The sequence below is a fragment of the Sarcophilus harrisii genome, chromosome 5 (assembly GCF_902635505.1).
Source record: "Sarcophilus harrisii chromosome 5, mSarHar1.11, whole genome shotgun sequence".
Classification (NCBI taxonomy): Eukaryota; Metazoa; Chordata; class Mammalia; order Dasyuromorphia; family Dasyuridae; genus Sarcophilus; species Sarcophilus harrisii.
In genome coordinates, this window is record NC_045430.1 from 96,507,831 (window position 1) to 96,522,317 (window position 14,487).

General features: G+C 38.4%; 1 pseudogene; it reads right to left on the reverse strand.

Moving 5' to 3' along the window:
* LOC105750658 overlaps nt 1–12,787 on the reverse strand; it is a 35,946-nt pseudogene extending 23,159 nt beyond the window's left edge.
* Between the last annotated feature and the right edge of the window lie 1,700 nt (nt 12,788–14,487).

A 14,487-nucleotide genomic window follows, 5' to 3' on the forward strand; every position in this document is an offset into this window, starting at 1 on the left:
TTTGGGAGCTGACCTGAATCTGTTAAGTTTCTGGACAAACTTATTGTATGGTTAGTCAAAAGAGAAGGCATGATTTCTATTCTAAAATGTTAAATAAAAAATAGCAAGGAGAAATGACATTCTCTTATAGGACCACTATTTCACAGCTTCTTTCTTCTCACCCTCAAAATGGGGAAGCTTTACCTAAAAGAAGACAAAGCTGTCTCTAGCACCTGATTGGCCAACTTGATTGGCTCTAACTTCTCTGATACAACTTCCTCTCTCCCCCACCCTCTAGTTAACATGTCATAAGCTTAGGACAAAGCTGTCCCTGGAACTTGATTGACCTTAGCTTCTTTGAGTCAGTTTGAGTCATCTAAGACTTAAGGGCATAAAAGTCCCATTGTTGTTCAGTTAAGTTCAACTCTTTGTGATCCCATTTTGGATTTTCATGGCAAAAATAATGGAGTGATTTTTTTCCATTTCTTTCTCCAATTCATTTTACAGATGAAGAAACTGAGGCAAACATAGTTTTATTGAGTTGGCCAATTAAGTTCTATGGCAAGATTTGCAGTCAGGAAGAATTATTTTCTGGATTCCAGGCTCTTTATTCTATTCACTATTCCACTTAGTGACCCTAAAAAACCTAAACCTAGACTTGAGGAAGAATGCTTCTTAGACTTGGTGTATCTCTAAACCCACTTAAGTCATCTTACCCAGATTTGCTAATCAAATATATCTCTCTATGGGCACGAGGAAGGCCAGGTCCAGGGAAGCTAAATAGCATTGTATCATGTTTTTATACTCTTATTGTGTCATGCTAAAATAATCCTCCTTGGGTTAAATGCTCAGTGACCTATGAGTGTCTCATTTCATTGCCACATTAAACATGAACATTGAGGGTGATGGCATTAGGGTTACACAACAGGTATCAACAATTTTGTTACCCTTCTTTGCTGCTCTTCTGCCATCTTCATGCCAAGCTATCACCAGCGTCTGCTTTCATTCCTCCCCCCTCCCACTTTCTACCTTTAGCTTTGGGAAAATACCAATCCCTATTTTCCTATGGCTCTAGTTGTGACATCCTTCTTTGGTTACAATTCCCTCATATATGTTATTTTTCTTGTATAAGCTCCTAAGAGCAGGGACTGTCTTTGCTTTTGTATTTGTACTCCAAACTTATAGTCCAATGTCTGGTACAGCACTTAATAAATATGTAATTAAAATATTGATCAATTTGCCAACTGTAGAAACATGGATACTATCTCTTGTCAGTTTCAAAATATTCAAATCACCAAATTAATAGAGTGGGAATTTGCTATATATTTTGTGGAATTGTTTGGAACTTACCTTGGTATAGGAGAAAATACAGTATTGGACTAATATCTTTTGGGTATCTCAGTTGAAATGCTAGGCCTGAAATTTAAATTTACATAGGATTTGACTGTGTTTCTGATTAAAGATTGGGCAAAAATTTTTAAATAATGGAAGAACAAGTATAGCTTGATAATGGAAAAATGGCCTAGAGATTTCTGGTCTATTAGGTAAAATAGTGTGGAATACTTGTGGAAAATTTACTTTTTTGCTTTTCTCTGATTGAATAAAGATTCTCTGAAAATTATGATCAAGTATACCAGTAATAGAGTAACTGTAACAATCCCATGGCTCAGGGGCACTCTCTTCTACTAAAATGCTTCAATTCTGAGATTATGTAATTTGGATTTGTGTCCTGAGGAAGTCTGACCTTAAATCAAGAAGTATTTGGCTTTTCTCTTAATCTTGTGCTTAATATACTTCAGGAATTCCAAGGAAAACTTCAAATAAACTTAGGCATGACATGTCTAGAGCATCCCCTTAAAAGAAGAATATTTTTCTATAAAGATGTTCTATGAACATGCTTAAATGTTCTATGTTGAAGCAGAAGGCCTTAACTCTATATTCTTTTTTTTTTTTTTTTTTTTTTTCTGAGGAATTACCCAGAATCACACACCTAGGAAATGTTAAAAATGTCTGAGTTCAGATTTGAGCTGCCCCATAACTCTTATGTTCTTAAATAAGCCCAGAAAGGAAGGTTACAGCAAGATTGTAAAGAGCTTTGAAAACAAAGCAGGTAAGTTTGCATTTTATCCTAGAGGCTATAGGGAGAGTCTTGAGCAAAGGAATGACAGGGTTAGACTTGTAATTTAGGAAAATCATTTTGGCACCTGTATAGAAAATGAAATAGAGAGATGAGAGCCCGAAAGCAACATGATCAACTAGAAAGCTACTATAATATTCCAGGCTAGAGATGATAAAAGCCTGGGCTAGGGTGGTGGCTTTTTGATGGGAAGAAGACAAATATAAAAAGTCTACGTGAAGGTCACTTGAAAAGGCTTGGAATCTGCGTGTATATGAGGGAGAGATTTAACCAACAAGATGGAGGTCTAGGAAATTTTCTCCATTTTCCATTTTCAATCTCCACCCTATCAAAGAGGAATTATGTGCCAGAAGTAGAATAATTACAGATGTTTCCACAGGATAAGAGAGGAAGAATCCCAACAAGGTAACAGCCTTATGCACAAAATTGGGATATGCTAAAACTTAACTTGTTCACTAAGTACCCCTCCCTTGCTCTGGCAGGATACATAAAATGAATCCCATGGATTTTCCTCCTGCTTCAGGCTCTGCTGGCACATACTACTCCAGTTTTACCCCTCTTCCTCCCAGCATCTAGTTGCAACAAGCAGCAGACATCAATTCTGCCTAAACAATGCATAGGAGAGAAGAAATGAAAAGGAGTGACCACACTTCCCTTACATTAGGGAACTCCAACTTTGAACACTCATTCCTTCTTTCAAACCTGTTAAAAAATCCAAAACAGCAAACACTGATTAATCGCTAGAGATTAAAGGACAGAGGGAAATGAAGAAGAAGGCCAACATGTGAGGCTTCACCAGATAAAAAGGAAAAGGAATTGTAATCTAGTTAAAACTAAACTTCTCCTGGAAACCACTTAGAGCAGGAATTAAAGCTGGTTAAAAGAAAATTCCCACATGTGGTTAGAGACTAGGATAACATGGAACCCCAGAGTAAATGGCAGAGGAATAGAAGGAAAAAAAAATACCATTGAAGATCTGCAGAGCAAGAAAGTTCATTAAAAAACTTAGAGCACATACATATTAAATCAACAGGGAAAATACTAAAATTATATGGGAATATGAATACCAAAACATCAAAATGATTGCAAATGTTTCAAAATAAATATTGCAAGGCAAAGGAAATTGAACAAACACTTGATGAAACACAGAATCCTATGGATTTTCAAGAGATTGCATGCATGGAATAGTAGATTGCTCCTGAATGGTTCAGGAAATAAATTAGAATCTCAAGAGAAGTTAGAAGGCAGAATTTGTGCACATACACAAATATTAACAGAACAGGAAAACTTGAATTCATTGTGACAAATCTATAAAAAAATGAAGGGGATACAAAGGAGAGGGGAAAGTTAAGGATGACTCTGAGGCTGCAAACTTGAATGTCTTGAAGGATGGTGGTACCCTTAACAAAAATAGAGAAGTTAGGAAGGAATGAGTTAGGAGGCAAAGATAATGGTACATATGAAATAGTAGTTTCAGAGCATAAATTTACACATGGATGAGTATGAGTGATGGTCAGATTGGGGAACTTGAGTCAGACAGCCTAAGACTTACAATCCTATGTACTTAGAGCCAGTAGGCAATAAATTGTTTTACTCTTCATTGTAGCAATGTTGATTTGATTGTCAGGCCCTGAAAAAGACATGGAGAGGAGGTAGTACTCATTCTGTAGCAGCTTTGTTTTTTCCTAGTGATCAGGGCATGGGTAGTTGTTGAGGCATATTTGGAGTACTAACCTTTCAATCAGACAGGTAAACCCTATCCCATAGCTCCTTCAAATGTTAGAAGATTGTTCTCCCTCAATAGAGGATTCAGTAGGTTCCTGAATCTTGGATCGTAAATCAGAGATGAGCAAAAGGATTGCCTTGTATCAGTGACGGTACTGTTAAGTTTAGATAAATTTATAGTGTAGTGGGCTGAAACTCCAAAAAGATATGCTTGAATCAGACAACAGAGCACTTAAGACTAATTACCTATTCGATGTGAGACAATGGCTCTATTAGCATATATTTGGATAAATGGCTCTTCTCACTGTTGATGCTTACTGAATGTTTGGTGTTAAGATAATCAGAGGCAAGGATTGGAGGAGGAGGGGGATAGGCAGAGTCACTTGGACACAGGATGAGGAGGAGAGAAGTTTGGGACTCCAGACTCCCAAATCCAGGGTTCTGCTTGCCTGCCTCTTTCACTTCTCCTCCTAAAGACCAAGGACTTTAATTTATTCTGACTCTGGCTGACCTCAAGGTCCTCCAGGGAGCTAGCCTGTACTCTACATTATGGGGAGCAGAGTTGTATATCTTCTGCCAATATCAGTCAGTATCATGTGAGCAGGAACAGTGAAGATAGATGGTGAGAAAATTCCTCATCATTAAGTAAGATAATATTTGTAAAGTACTAATACTAAATTACTGTACTAATTACTGTACTAAGGTACAGTATTTTGTACATAGTAGGTGCCATATAAATGCTTATTCATTTTCCTAATGCAAAGTTGAAGTTTGGCAAGGAATGAATGATGACTCTGGAGAGCAAGGGTTTTGAGAACAGAAGATAGTGCAAAGTTGATCTTGTTAACTATAGGATCACTTCAGAAAAGAAAGAAAGCAAAGCCAGAGAACACTGATGAATAGAAGGACTGGAGGTCATTAAGAAGATAAGGTTAGAAGGAAAGAGAAAGAGATTTGGGAGAAATGGATTGATAGGATGTTATAGATAGAGAAATCTCAAAAATCTTCTTGATCATGAAAGTAGAACATACTGTCCACTTCTTTGTAAGGCTGAAGTAGAGTGAAAGTCATGACTGTTCAAGAAATTGATCAAATGAGAACCCAGGATATTTGAGGGAACATCAAGATGTACAATTGAAGCTGATGATGGCTTCATGATAGCTTATGAATTAAAAATGAAGACTAATATAAATTCTGAACTTGGGAAAGGAAAGTAATGACTGGAAGATTGGCAAATAACTATAAGTGGGAACCAGATTAGGGGACAAATTTTGAATGAACAAGGGGGAGATGTTGCTAAAAGAGAGAAGCTAGGAAGAGGAACTTTGGTATGATTTTTCCCTGCTATTTTTGTATTGGTATTCATTAATGATGTTGATTTATAGTTTTCTTTCTACTTAGTCTGTCCTTAGTTTGGTTATCTAAACTACTTTTCTCTAATTAAAGATTTGATAAGATACTTTTATAACCCTGTTTTTTGCAAGCTATTCATATAGAATATTAGTTACTTTTTCCTTGGATGTTTGATAACATTTTCTTTCATTTGTTCCCAGGTTTGTTTTTTTCTTTTGGGAGTTCAGTTATCACTATTTAGGTTTTTTTGGTTTGAACTATTTAAATCTCTTATTTTTTCTATTAATTTTGATATTTTGTATTTGTATACATTTTTAAAAGTTTTGTTTTCTGTTTTGTTGGTAGTAGCTATGTAGTATATTGCTTTGGGAATTAGTTTTGAAGTAATTAAGCTCTGTTTATGAATTTCATCTAAGAGAGGACTTTGTTTGAAATGGGTCCTGACAATCTAGAAAGATAAATCCAATTTCATCTTGGCAGTCAAATCAGATCAAAGAGTTAAAAAAATAAGAAATTGAATTTAAGCAAACCACAACAAAAAGAGTGAAAATGTTATGTTGTGATCTACCCTTAGTTCCCCTAGTCCTCTCTCTGGGTGTAGCTGGTTCTCATTATCACAAGATCATTAAAACTGGCCTGAATTATCTCACTGTTGAAAAGAGCCATGTCCATCAGAATTGATCAACACATAATCTTGTTGCCATGTAAAATGATTTCCTGATTCTGCTCACTTCACTTATCATCAGTTCATGTAAGTCTCTCCAGGCCTCTCTGAAATCGTCCTGCTGATTGTTTCTTATAGAACAGTAATATTCTGTAACATTGATATATCATAATTTATTCAGTCATTCTCTAACTAATGGCATCCACTCAGTTTCCAGTTTCTTGCCACTACAAAAAGGCTGCCACAAACATTTTTGCACATATAGGTCTCTTTTTCTCCTTTAAAATGTCTTTGGGGTACAAGCCCAGTAGAAATACTGCTGGATCAAAGGATATGCGCAGTTTGATAATCCTTTGGGCATAGTTCCAAATTGCTTTCCAGAATGGCTGGATCTGTTCACAATTCCACCAATAATGTATTAGTGTCCCAGTTTTCCCCCATCTCCTCCAACATTCATCATTATTTTTTCCTGTCATTTTAGCCAATCTAAGGGGTGTGTAGTGGTATCTCATAGTTTCTTAATTTGTATTTCTCTGATCAATAATTATTTAGAGCACCTTTTCATATGACTAGAAATGGTTTCAGTTTCTTCATCTGAAAATTGTCTTCATATCCTTTGATATGATCAGCTTTTATAAGGTACCATGAAAACTACAAAATACATGTTATTTTTAAAAATTTTCATTCATTAATTATCAAAAGCCTGATATATCTATTTCTCCCCAAATTCTATTCAATTCCATAACTTCTTCTGGTTCCTAGTAGATTTGGCTAGGTTTAAAAAGAAGTATCTAGGTGGTGAGTGGATAGAGGGTTAAAAAAGTCAGGAAGACTCTTCTTCCTGAGTTCAAATCTAACCTCAGATAGTAAACTTTACAACATAGTTTGAGATCTGACATGACTAGATGACCTTCCTTCATATTTCTTCCCTTCTTCCCCCAGACAGTTCCCTTGATATACTTCACCTTTTGTTCTTCCAGATGAATTTTATTATTAATTTTTCTAGCTCTATAAAATACTTCTTTGGTAGTTTGATTGGTATGGCATTGCACAAATTGATTAATTGGTAGAATTATTGTTTTTATTGCATTGGCTTAATCTGCCCATGGGGAATTAGTATTTTCCCAATTGTTTTGATCTGACTTTATTTGTGTGAATAGTATTTTGTAATTGTTTCCAAATAGTTCCTGGGTTTGTCTTGGCAGGCAAACTCCCAGGTAATTTTTATTGTTTATGGATTTTTTAAATGGAATTTCTCTTTCTATCTCTTGCTGCTGGGCTTTGTGATTAATATGTAGAAGTACTGATAATTTATGTGAATTTATTTTGTATCTTAAAACTTTACTAAAGTTGTTAGTTATTTCCACTATTTTAAAATTTTGTTTTCTAGGGATCTCTTGAGTATAATATCAAAAAATCTGGAAAGAACAATAATTTTGAAATTTTTCCCCTTTCTTCCTCCCACTCAGTCCCTACAGTTTTCTCTTTGGGTACAGAAGGTTCTCTTCATTACAAAACCCTTGGAATTGACCTGTTGAACCTTGCTGTTGAAAGGAACTATGTCTATCAGAATTGATTATTATATATAATCTTTCTGCTGCTGTGTACAATGCTTCTACACACTTTACTTAGCATTAGTTCATGTACGTCTCTCCAGACTTCTGTGAAATCATCCTGCTTTCATTTCTTTTAGAACAATAACATTCCATAGCATTCATATACCATAACTTATTTAGCCATTCTCCACTTGATAGGCATCCACTCAGCTTCTAGTTTTTTGCCATTACAAAAAGGGACGCTACAATCATTTTTGCACACGTAGGTCCTTTTCCCTTTTTTAATGATTTTTTGGGGATAACAGGCCCAGTAGAGACACCACTGGATCAAAGGATATGCTTGGTTATTGCTTTAGTCAATTATATTGATATTTTTCCTAATACTGGACTAAACCTGAATATAAATTCCACCTGGTCACAATGTATGATTCTCATGATATATTGCTGTAATCTTCTTGCTAGTATTTCATCCAAAATTTTTTGCTTCAATAATCATTAGGGAAATTGGTCTATAATTTTCTTTCTGTGTTTTGGCTCTTCCTGATATAGGTATCAGCTCCATATTTGTGTCATAAAATAATTTGGTAGGATTTCTTCTTTGCCAATTTTCCCAAATAATTGATATAATATTGGGGTTAATTGTTCTAACATTTGGTAGAATTCATTTGTGAAACCATCTTGCCCTGGGTATTTTTTGGGGAAGTACATTGAGGACTTGTTCAATTTCATTCTCTAAGATTGGGTTGCTTAAGTATTGTATGTATTCTTTTCTTAATTTGTGCAATTTATATTTTTGTGAATATTCATCCAACTATATTGTCAAATTTATTGGCATATAATTGGGTAAAATAGCTCTTAATAATTGTTTTAATTTTTTCTTCATTTGGAATATCAGTGTAGTTTTCCTTGATAATTTCTAGAAAAAATGATGTCTAGGCTCTTTTTTTACTTAGTCCAGTAATTCTCAAATGATCTCTTTTGCATTTATTGTCCAGGTCGGTAATTTTTTTCAGTGAGACAGTTCATATTTTCTTCTATTTTTCCATTTTTGATTTATTTTATTGTTGCTTGATGTCTCATGAAGTCATTAGTTTATATTTGCTCATTTCTAATTTTTAAGGAATTAGTTTCTTCAGTGGGCTTTTGTAGCATCCTTTAAGGCTACTCTAGCTGCTCACCATTAGCAGCATGGCTAGGCCAACTTACCAGTTTTCGGGCTCCACCCCGATTACACACAGACAGACCACCAAGTAGGTGCAAACATTCTGTCTTTATTCAGTCATCCTCTCAGTGGGGGCAGCGGAGTAGCAAGAAAAAGAGTGAGTTCTGCTCAGGGCTGTCTATGCTGCCTTGCCTCCTTTCCAGGATTGCCCATGCCCAGTCCACTCAGAAATGTGTAGGCAGAGCCCTCAGAAGGGAGGCTTCTGGAGTTAGTGCTGCATTCCAGGAGGAGATCTAGCAAGAGGACATGCCTCTTGCCATCTCAAGAAACCTACAGCAGTTCTTTTAACTCCTGCTAGACACAACCTCCTGCCTCAGAGGCCAAGCCCTTTTTTACTTCCTGGGCCCACCCTACAAGCTAACTTGGATATAGGCTTCATGACACATCTCAAAGAGAGAGTAGTGATTCATTATCACATCTCCCCCCTCTTTTATTAATAAGACCGAGAGTTCTCATGTTGATGAATGAGAAGCTCTTCCTTAAGCACCTCTAAAGAATTTTTAAGAATACATATTTAAAAAAAAGAATACATATAAAGCATCCTAGCAAAGTAGGCAAAAGCAAAAGAAGCAACAATACAAAAATAGCTACATAAAGCCCATGGGATATAATAGAAGAGGATGGGAAAGGAAGTATGTTGGATCCGATCACTAAGCTGGTCCAGCAAGGGTAGTCATCTTTTTTACTATGGCACTGTTTCTGGAGTTTCTTGGATTGTTTCCTCTTCTTCTTTGACCCCTGTTTTAATAGGGGAAACTCACCTTGTTCTTTCTGGACTCCAGCGGCCTTCCCCATCAGGACCTGCAAGACATAAATATCCCGGTGCTCTCCAAAGTACTAAATATGGACCTTGCCAATGTCCTTCCCTGTCCTTCCAAAACCTTTTGAATATTCTTCAGCACTTGAAGTACTGTTTTCATGGGGCCTACTTTTCTGTCCTGTCTATAAGATTGTGCCAAACGTATCATTGCTGGAGAGAGGCCAGTATCCCTATCAAAGCACAAAAAATTGTAAGTATATAAGGCCTTACCCACATCCACCTGTGTGGACCCTCAGGGGTTCTGTCTATTTCCTCCCCCTTTCTATTTAATAATGAAGGGCCTTCAGAGTATGATGGGCCCATTCCACTAGAGCCTGACCCTGTGGATTATGGGAAATCCCTGTAACATGTTTAATGGTGAATGTGGCAAGGAAGGTGGCCTTCTGCTTAGGAGGTATAAGTGGGACCATTGTTGGTCTTTATGGTATTAGGAACTCTGTGAGAGGAGAAGCAACTATACAAATGTTTAATGACTGAAAGAGTGTTCTCACAGGAGGTCACTGTGGCCCAAAGGAATTTAGGAAAAATGTCAATACAAACCTGCATGGCCACATGGCCCACATGTGTCATATCTATTTGCCACAAATCACTGGGGAATAAACCCTGGGGGTTAACTCCTTTACTAGGTGGAGGAGGGAGAAACTGAACACACAGAACACATTGCTCACTATCTGTTGGGCTTATTCCCAGGTAAGGCCATAAAGGCAATGTAGAGAATTAGCGGGTAAGTGGAGAAAATCATGGGCACATTCAAGGGATGTGGCGACCGTGAGAAGGGAGCATTATAAAGCACAGTCCGCTACCTCATTGCCCACAAATATGCCTCCTGCACAACATTGGTGAGAATATACATGCAGTACATAAATGAAATGTTTCCTAGCCTGTAAAATCAGCTGCAATTTAGCAAGAAGGTTAGCAATTGAAGAGTTCTGAGGCTGTAGGACAGCATCCTCAATGCCTCTGAGCACTTGGACAGCAATCTCAGGGGTCCTCAAACTACAGCCCGAGAACCAGATGCAGCAGCTGAGGACGTTTATCCCCCTCACCCAGGGCTATGAAGTTTCTTTTTTTAAAGGCCCACAAAACAAAAGTTTTGTTTTTACTATAGCCCGGCCCTCCAACAGTCTGAGGGACAGTGAACTGGCCCCCTATTTAAAAAGTTTGAGGACCCCTGATATAAGCTGTCTGATAGGATAGATGTTAATGAGCTTAGGGTATCTTTTACAGACCTGGAGGACAGTGAAAAGCTCATTTTTCTGGGTGGATTCATAAGGAGTCTCTAATACCAGAATCTCTTTTGAGTACTCATGATAAATTGAGGCCTTGTGGTTCTTAGTGGTGTCAGTAAAGACATTTGTGCCTTGCACAGGCTCATCAACAGTTGTCTTGCAAGGGGGCTATACCAGAATATGGGACAGCAAAGGAAGGAATAAGCATTTTGAATGGGGGCTCAGTGAGGTCATTGGGCACAATATGCCCATGGCCAATAAGTTTGCATCATGACTTCTCTAGCTCCCGGTTCAAAGGTTAAATACAATAAGAGTCTTTTCCCTGTTAGATAAAAAACTCTTTTTACTGCCTCAAGGGCAAGTTCTCTCAGCATTTCAATATGGTTTGGTAATATCTTCTGTGCCCTTGTCATGTATACATATTCCAAAATTTTATTACCTTGATGTAGTGCCACAAAAGGACTTTTTGGTGTACTGAAGAGATCTCTATGGAACATGTGGAGTCCCACCTTGCTGTTTCAGATTTAGAAGCAAGATAAATGATCTCATAAATTGTGTCCTTCACCGAGGAGGTCCATTTACCAGGGGAGTTTAAATCAGACTCTCCTTTCAAGATATCATATAAAGGCTGCATTAAAGAAATAGGAATAGGGACATGAGCTCTTAACCATTGAATTTGTCCAACTAGTTTCTGAAATCGGTTCAGAGTATTCACCTTGTCTAACTGTAAGTTAGGTATCTGATTAGTCCCTGTAGAAGTCCCCATGCGGAGCCCCAGGTAAATGATGAGATAGTTATGTTGGAGCGAGAACACTTTTGGTCTCTTTAAGCAGGACAGAGAGATCTCTTCCACTGCTCACTGATAACAGTATATCATCCATCTAATGCAGTATCCTGGCATGAAGCCACGCCTTCCTAATTGGCTCTCACACTTGTGCTAAGTAGGCCTGACACAAGGTGGGGCTACAACACATCCCTTGGGGAGAACTTTGCATCGGTAGCACAGATCAGGCCCTGTATTGTTTATAGAGAGGATGGTAAAAGCAAATCTTTTCTTATCCCCTGGGGACAGAGGGATGGAGAAGAAACAATCTTGTATGTCTGTTACTGTAACTGGCCAGCCGGTGGGTACTAGGTTAGGAGATGGTATGGAGGCTGTAGGGCTCCCATAAGTTCAATAGTAGCATTAACAGCCCTAAGGTCCACTAACATTCTGAATTTTCCAGATTTTTTTTCTTTATAATAAATATAGGGCTATTCCATGGGCTGGACATTGGTTCTATATGCCCGGTCTTCAACGGTTGTTGCACAATTTCACGTAAGGCTTGGGCTTTATAAGCTGAGAAAGGCCATTGGAGCACCCAAACTGAGGTGTTAGATTTCCATGTTAATGGTGTGGCTGTGAGATGAAAGGTGGTGCCCCAACACCCAATGGCTCCATTAAAAATGCTGTGGAGATGGTATATGAACTGAGGCCCCACAAGCCTTCAAAATGTCCCTGCCCCATAGATTGTACCTGAGACCTGGGACCACCAGGGGTCGGAATATCCCCTGTTTGTCTGCAAACTGCCAGGGCAGGTTTCTGCTGTAACCTCTTTAGATATAGCAGCTGCGAGGGCATCCATTTGAAAGGCACTGGAGCTGACATTCTCACATCTCTTTATCATCTCTCCCAGGCCAGCCTCCCCATCTAAAGTGAGCATGACCTTCTGGCAGTTAGTATTAGCATTCTTCTCTGCCAATTTCTGTATAAGGAGGCCGGTGGCTTCTCCTCTGCCCACTGACCTCTCAGCCGCCTGTAGGAGGGCCACAAAATCAGGAAAAGGTTCATCTGGGGCCTGTTTAATTTTAGTCATGGAGGGCCTCTGCTTTCCAGAAGCTTGAATTTTGCTAAATGCTCTTTGGGCACATTGGGACACAGCTGCATATACTGCTCCACTATATTGCATTTGATCCTCATTTCTTTCATACCTTCCAGCTTTTTGTATTATTTGTCCTAAATTTGTCTGGGAATCTCCAAAGCCTCCACAAGGGGGTGCAGAGGGAGCATATGAGAGATATCTCCTCAGGGAAAGGGTGGGGGGGATAAGGGAGAAGGCCATGCCTTGGAGATGGAGGCGACCTTTTCTCTGTTCACTTTATCTTCCCTAATCTTATCACCATTCTTTTCCTCAAGGTCATATGTCTCTCTGTTTACTTTCTCATTACTCATCTTATTCCTGTCTCTTCTTGTTCCATCATATCCATTCCTGCTTGTTCCTCACCATCTCTTCCTGTGACATCACATCCACCTCCTTCATCTTCTTGTTTACTTCCTGATTCTTTCCCACAGCTAACTACTGCTGGCTCCATTTTATGGGCACGCTGGTCCCAGTGATTGCTGGTTTATGACCCTTATTTGTTTTATGACCCTCCGTTTGCACTTCATTATTTACTTTTAATGGATTGTGGCTTGCACCTCTTTAAGTTCCCCCAATCACTTGATAAATGAGATGATGCCATTCTGGGATTCCTCCCAGAGTTTCCTTATCATAGGAAAGCATCTGACTACCTACTACTTTCCACTTTTAAAAATAAATTTCCAATACTATTCTATAAGTTTCTTTCCCCAGCACCTACTGGTCTGAGATCCTCACAATAATTTGTCCCGTTTCCTTCTGTCTCTCTTTCCACCTGTAGGCCTGCTACATGGTGAGGTCCTAGCCAAAACTGTCCCTGTTGGGCGCCACTTGTAGCATCCCAATGCTACTCTAACTTTGTAGCTCCCCTTAGAGCTACTCTTAACTGCCCATCCATCAATGGCATGGATAGGCTACACTTATCCTTCTGTGGGCACCAACCCAGATCCCACAGAGACAAACTGATCAGGAGATAGAGGTGAAGTGAAAGAGAACTTTATTCTTAGGTAGCATATATTTATACCCTCCTGAGGATCTGGGAGAAGGGGAGGTCCTCTCGGAACCTGGCATAGCAGTATTGGCCCAAGAAGAGGGAAGGAGACATGCTAAGCTTTGAGAGCACTAAGGAGGGAGATGTGGCACCTGGGGTCAGACACTGCCTCATGGGGTCATGCCCCTACCTCCATGTAGAACTTACCTGCACCTCAGTACCCCTCATTCCTCAGGTCCTCCCACATGCCTTGAGCTGCATTCCTTGCTCCTAGAGGCTTTTTAACCTTTACAATTATGAAAAATGGGGTGGCCAAAAGTCAAGTAAAGAAGAGAATTATACTTCATAATTCCATGTGTTGAATCCTGAATTTCCAATAATAGATTAATTTGTTTTGCATATACTTAATGATTTTTAGATTGGGGAAGGGGATTTCACCTTGCTCAGTCCCTTTCTGTCATAGAAAATTACTACAGTCTGTTAAACTGAACTTTTTGCTCTGCCTAATGCACAATATTCCATTTTCTTTTTTTTTTAAAAAATCTTTGTATAGATTGTCTCTTATGCTTGGAACAGACTCTCTCATCTTTTTTTGCTTTAAAGTTCAGCTCAGCTTTACCTTCTACATGAAGACTTCTTTGATGCTTCCAGTTGTTAGTCCTTCCCTTCAAATTACCTTATCTGTCTATCTGTCTATCTATCTATCTTTCTATCATCTATCTTTACAAACTTGTATGTAGATGTATTATCTGCCCTGATATGAGCTTGAGGAAAAAACTGCTTATTTTTTCTTGGTTCCTCTATCACTTAGTATTGTCCTTTAAAGCACAGTAATCACTTGTTAAATACTTGCTGATTAATCAAGTTAAATGACAAGGGTATATAACTAATTAGTAATGAAGTTAGAACTCAT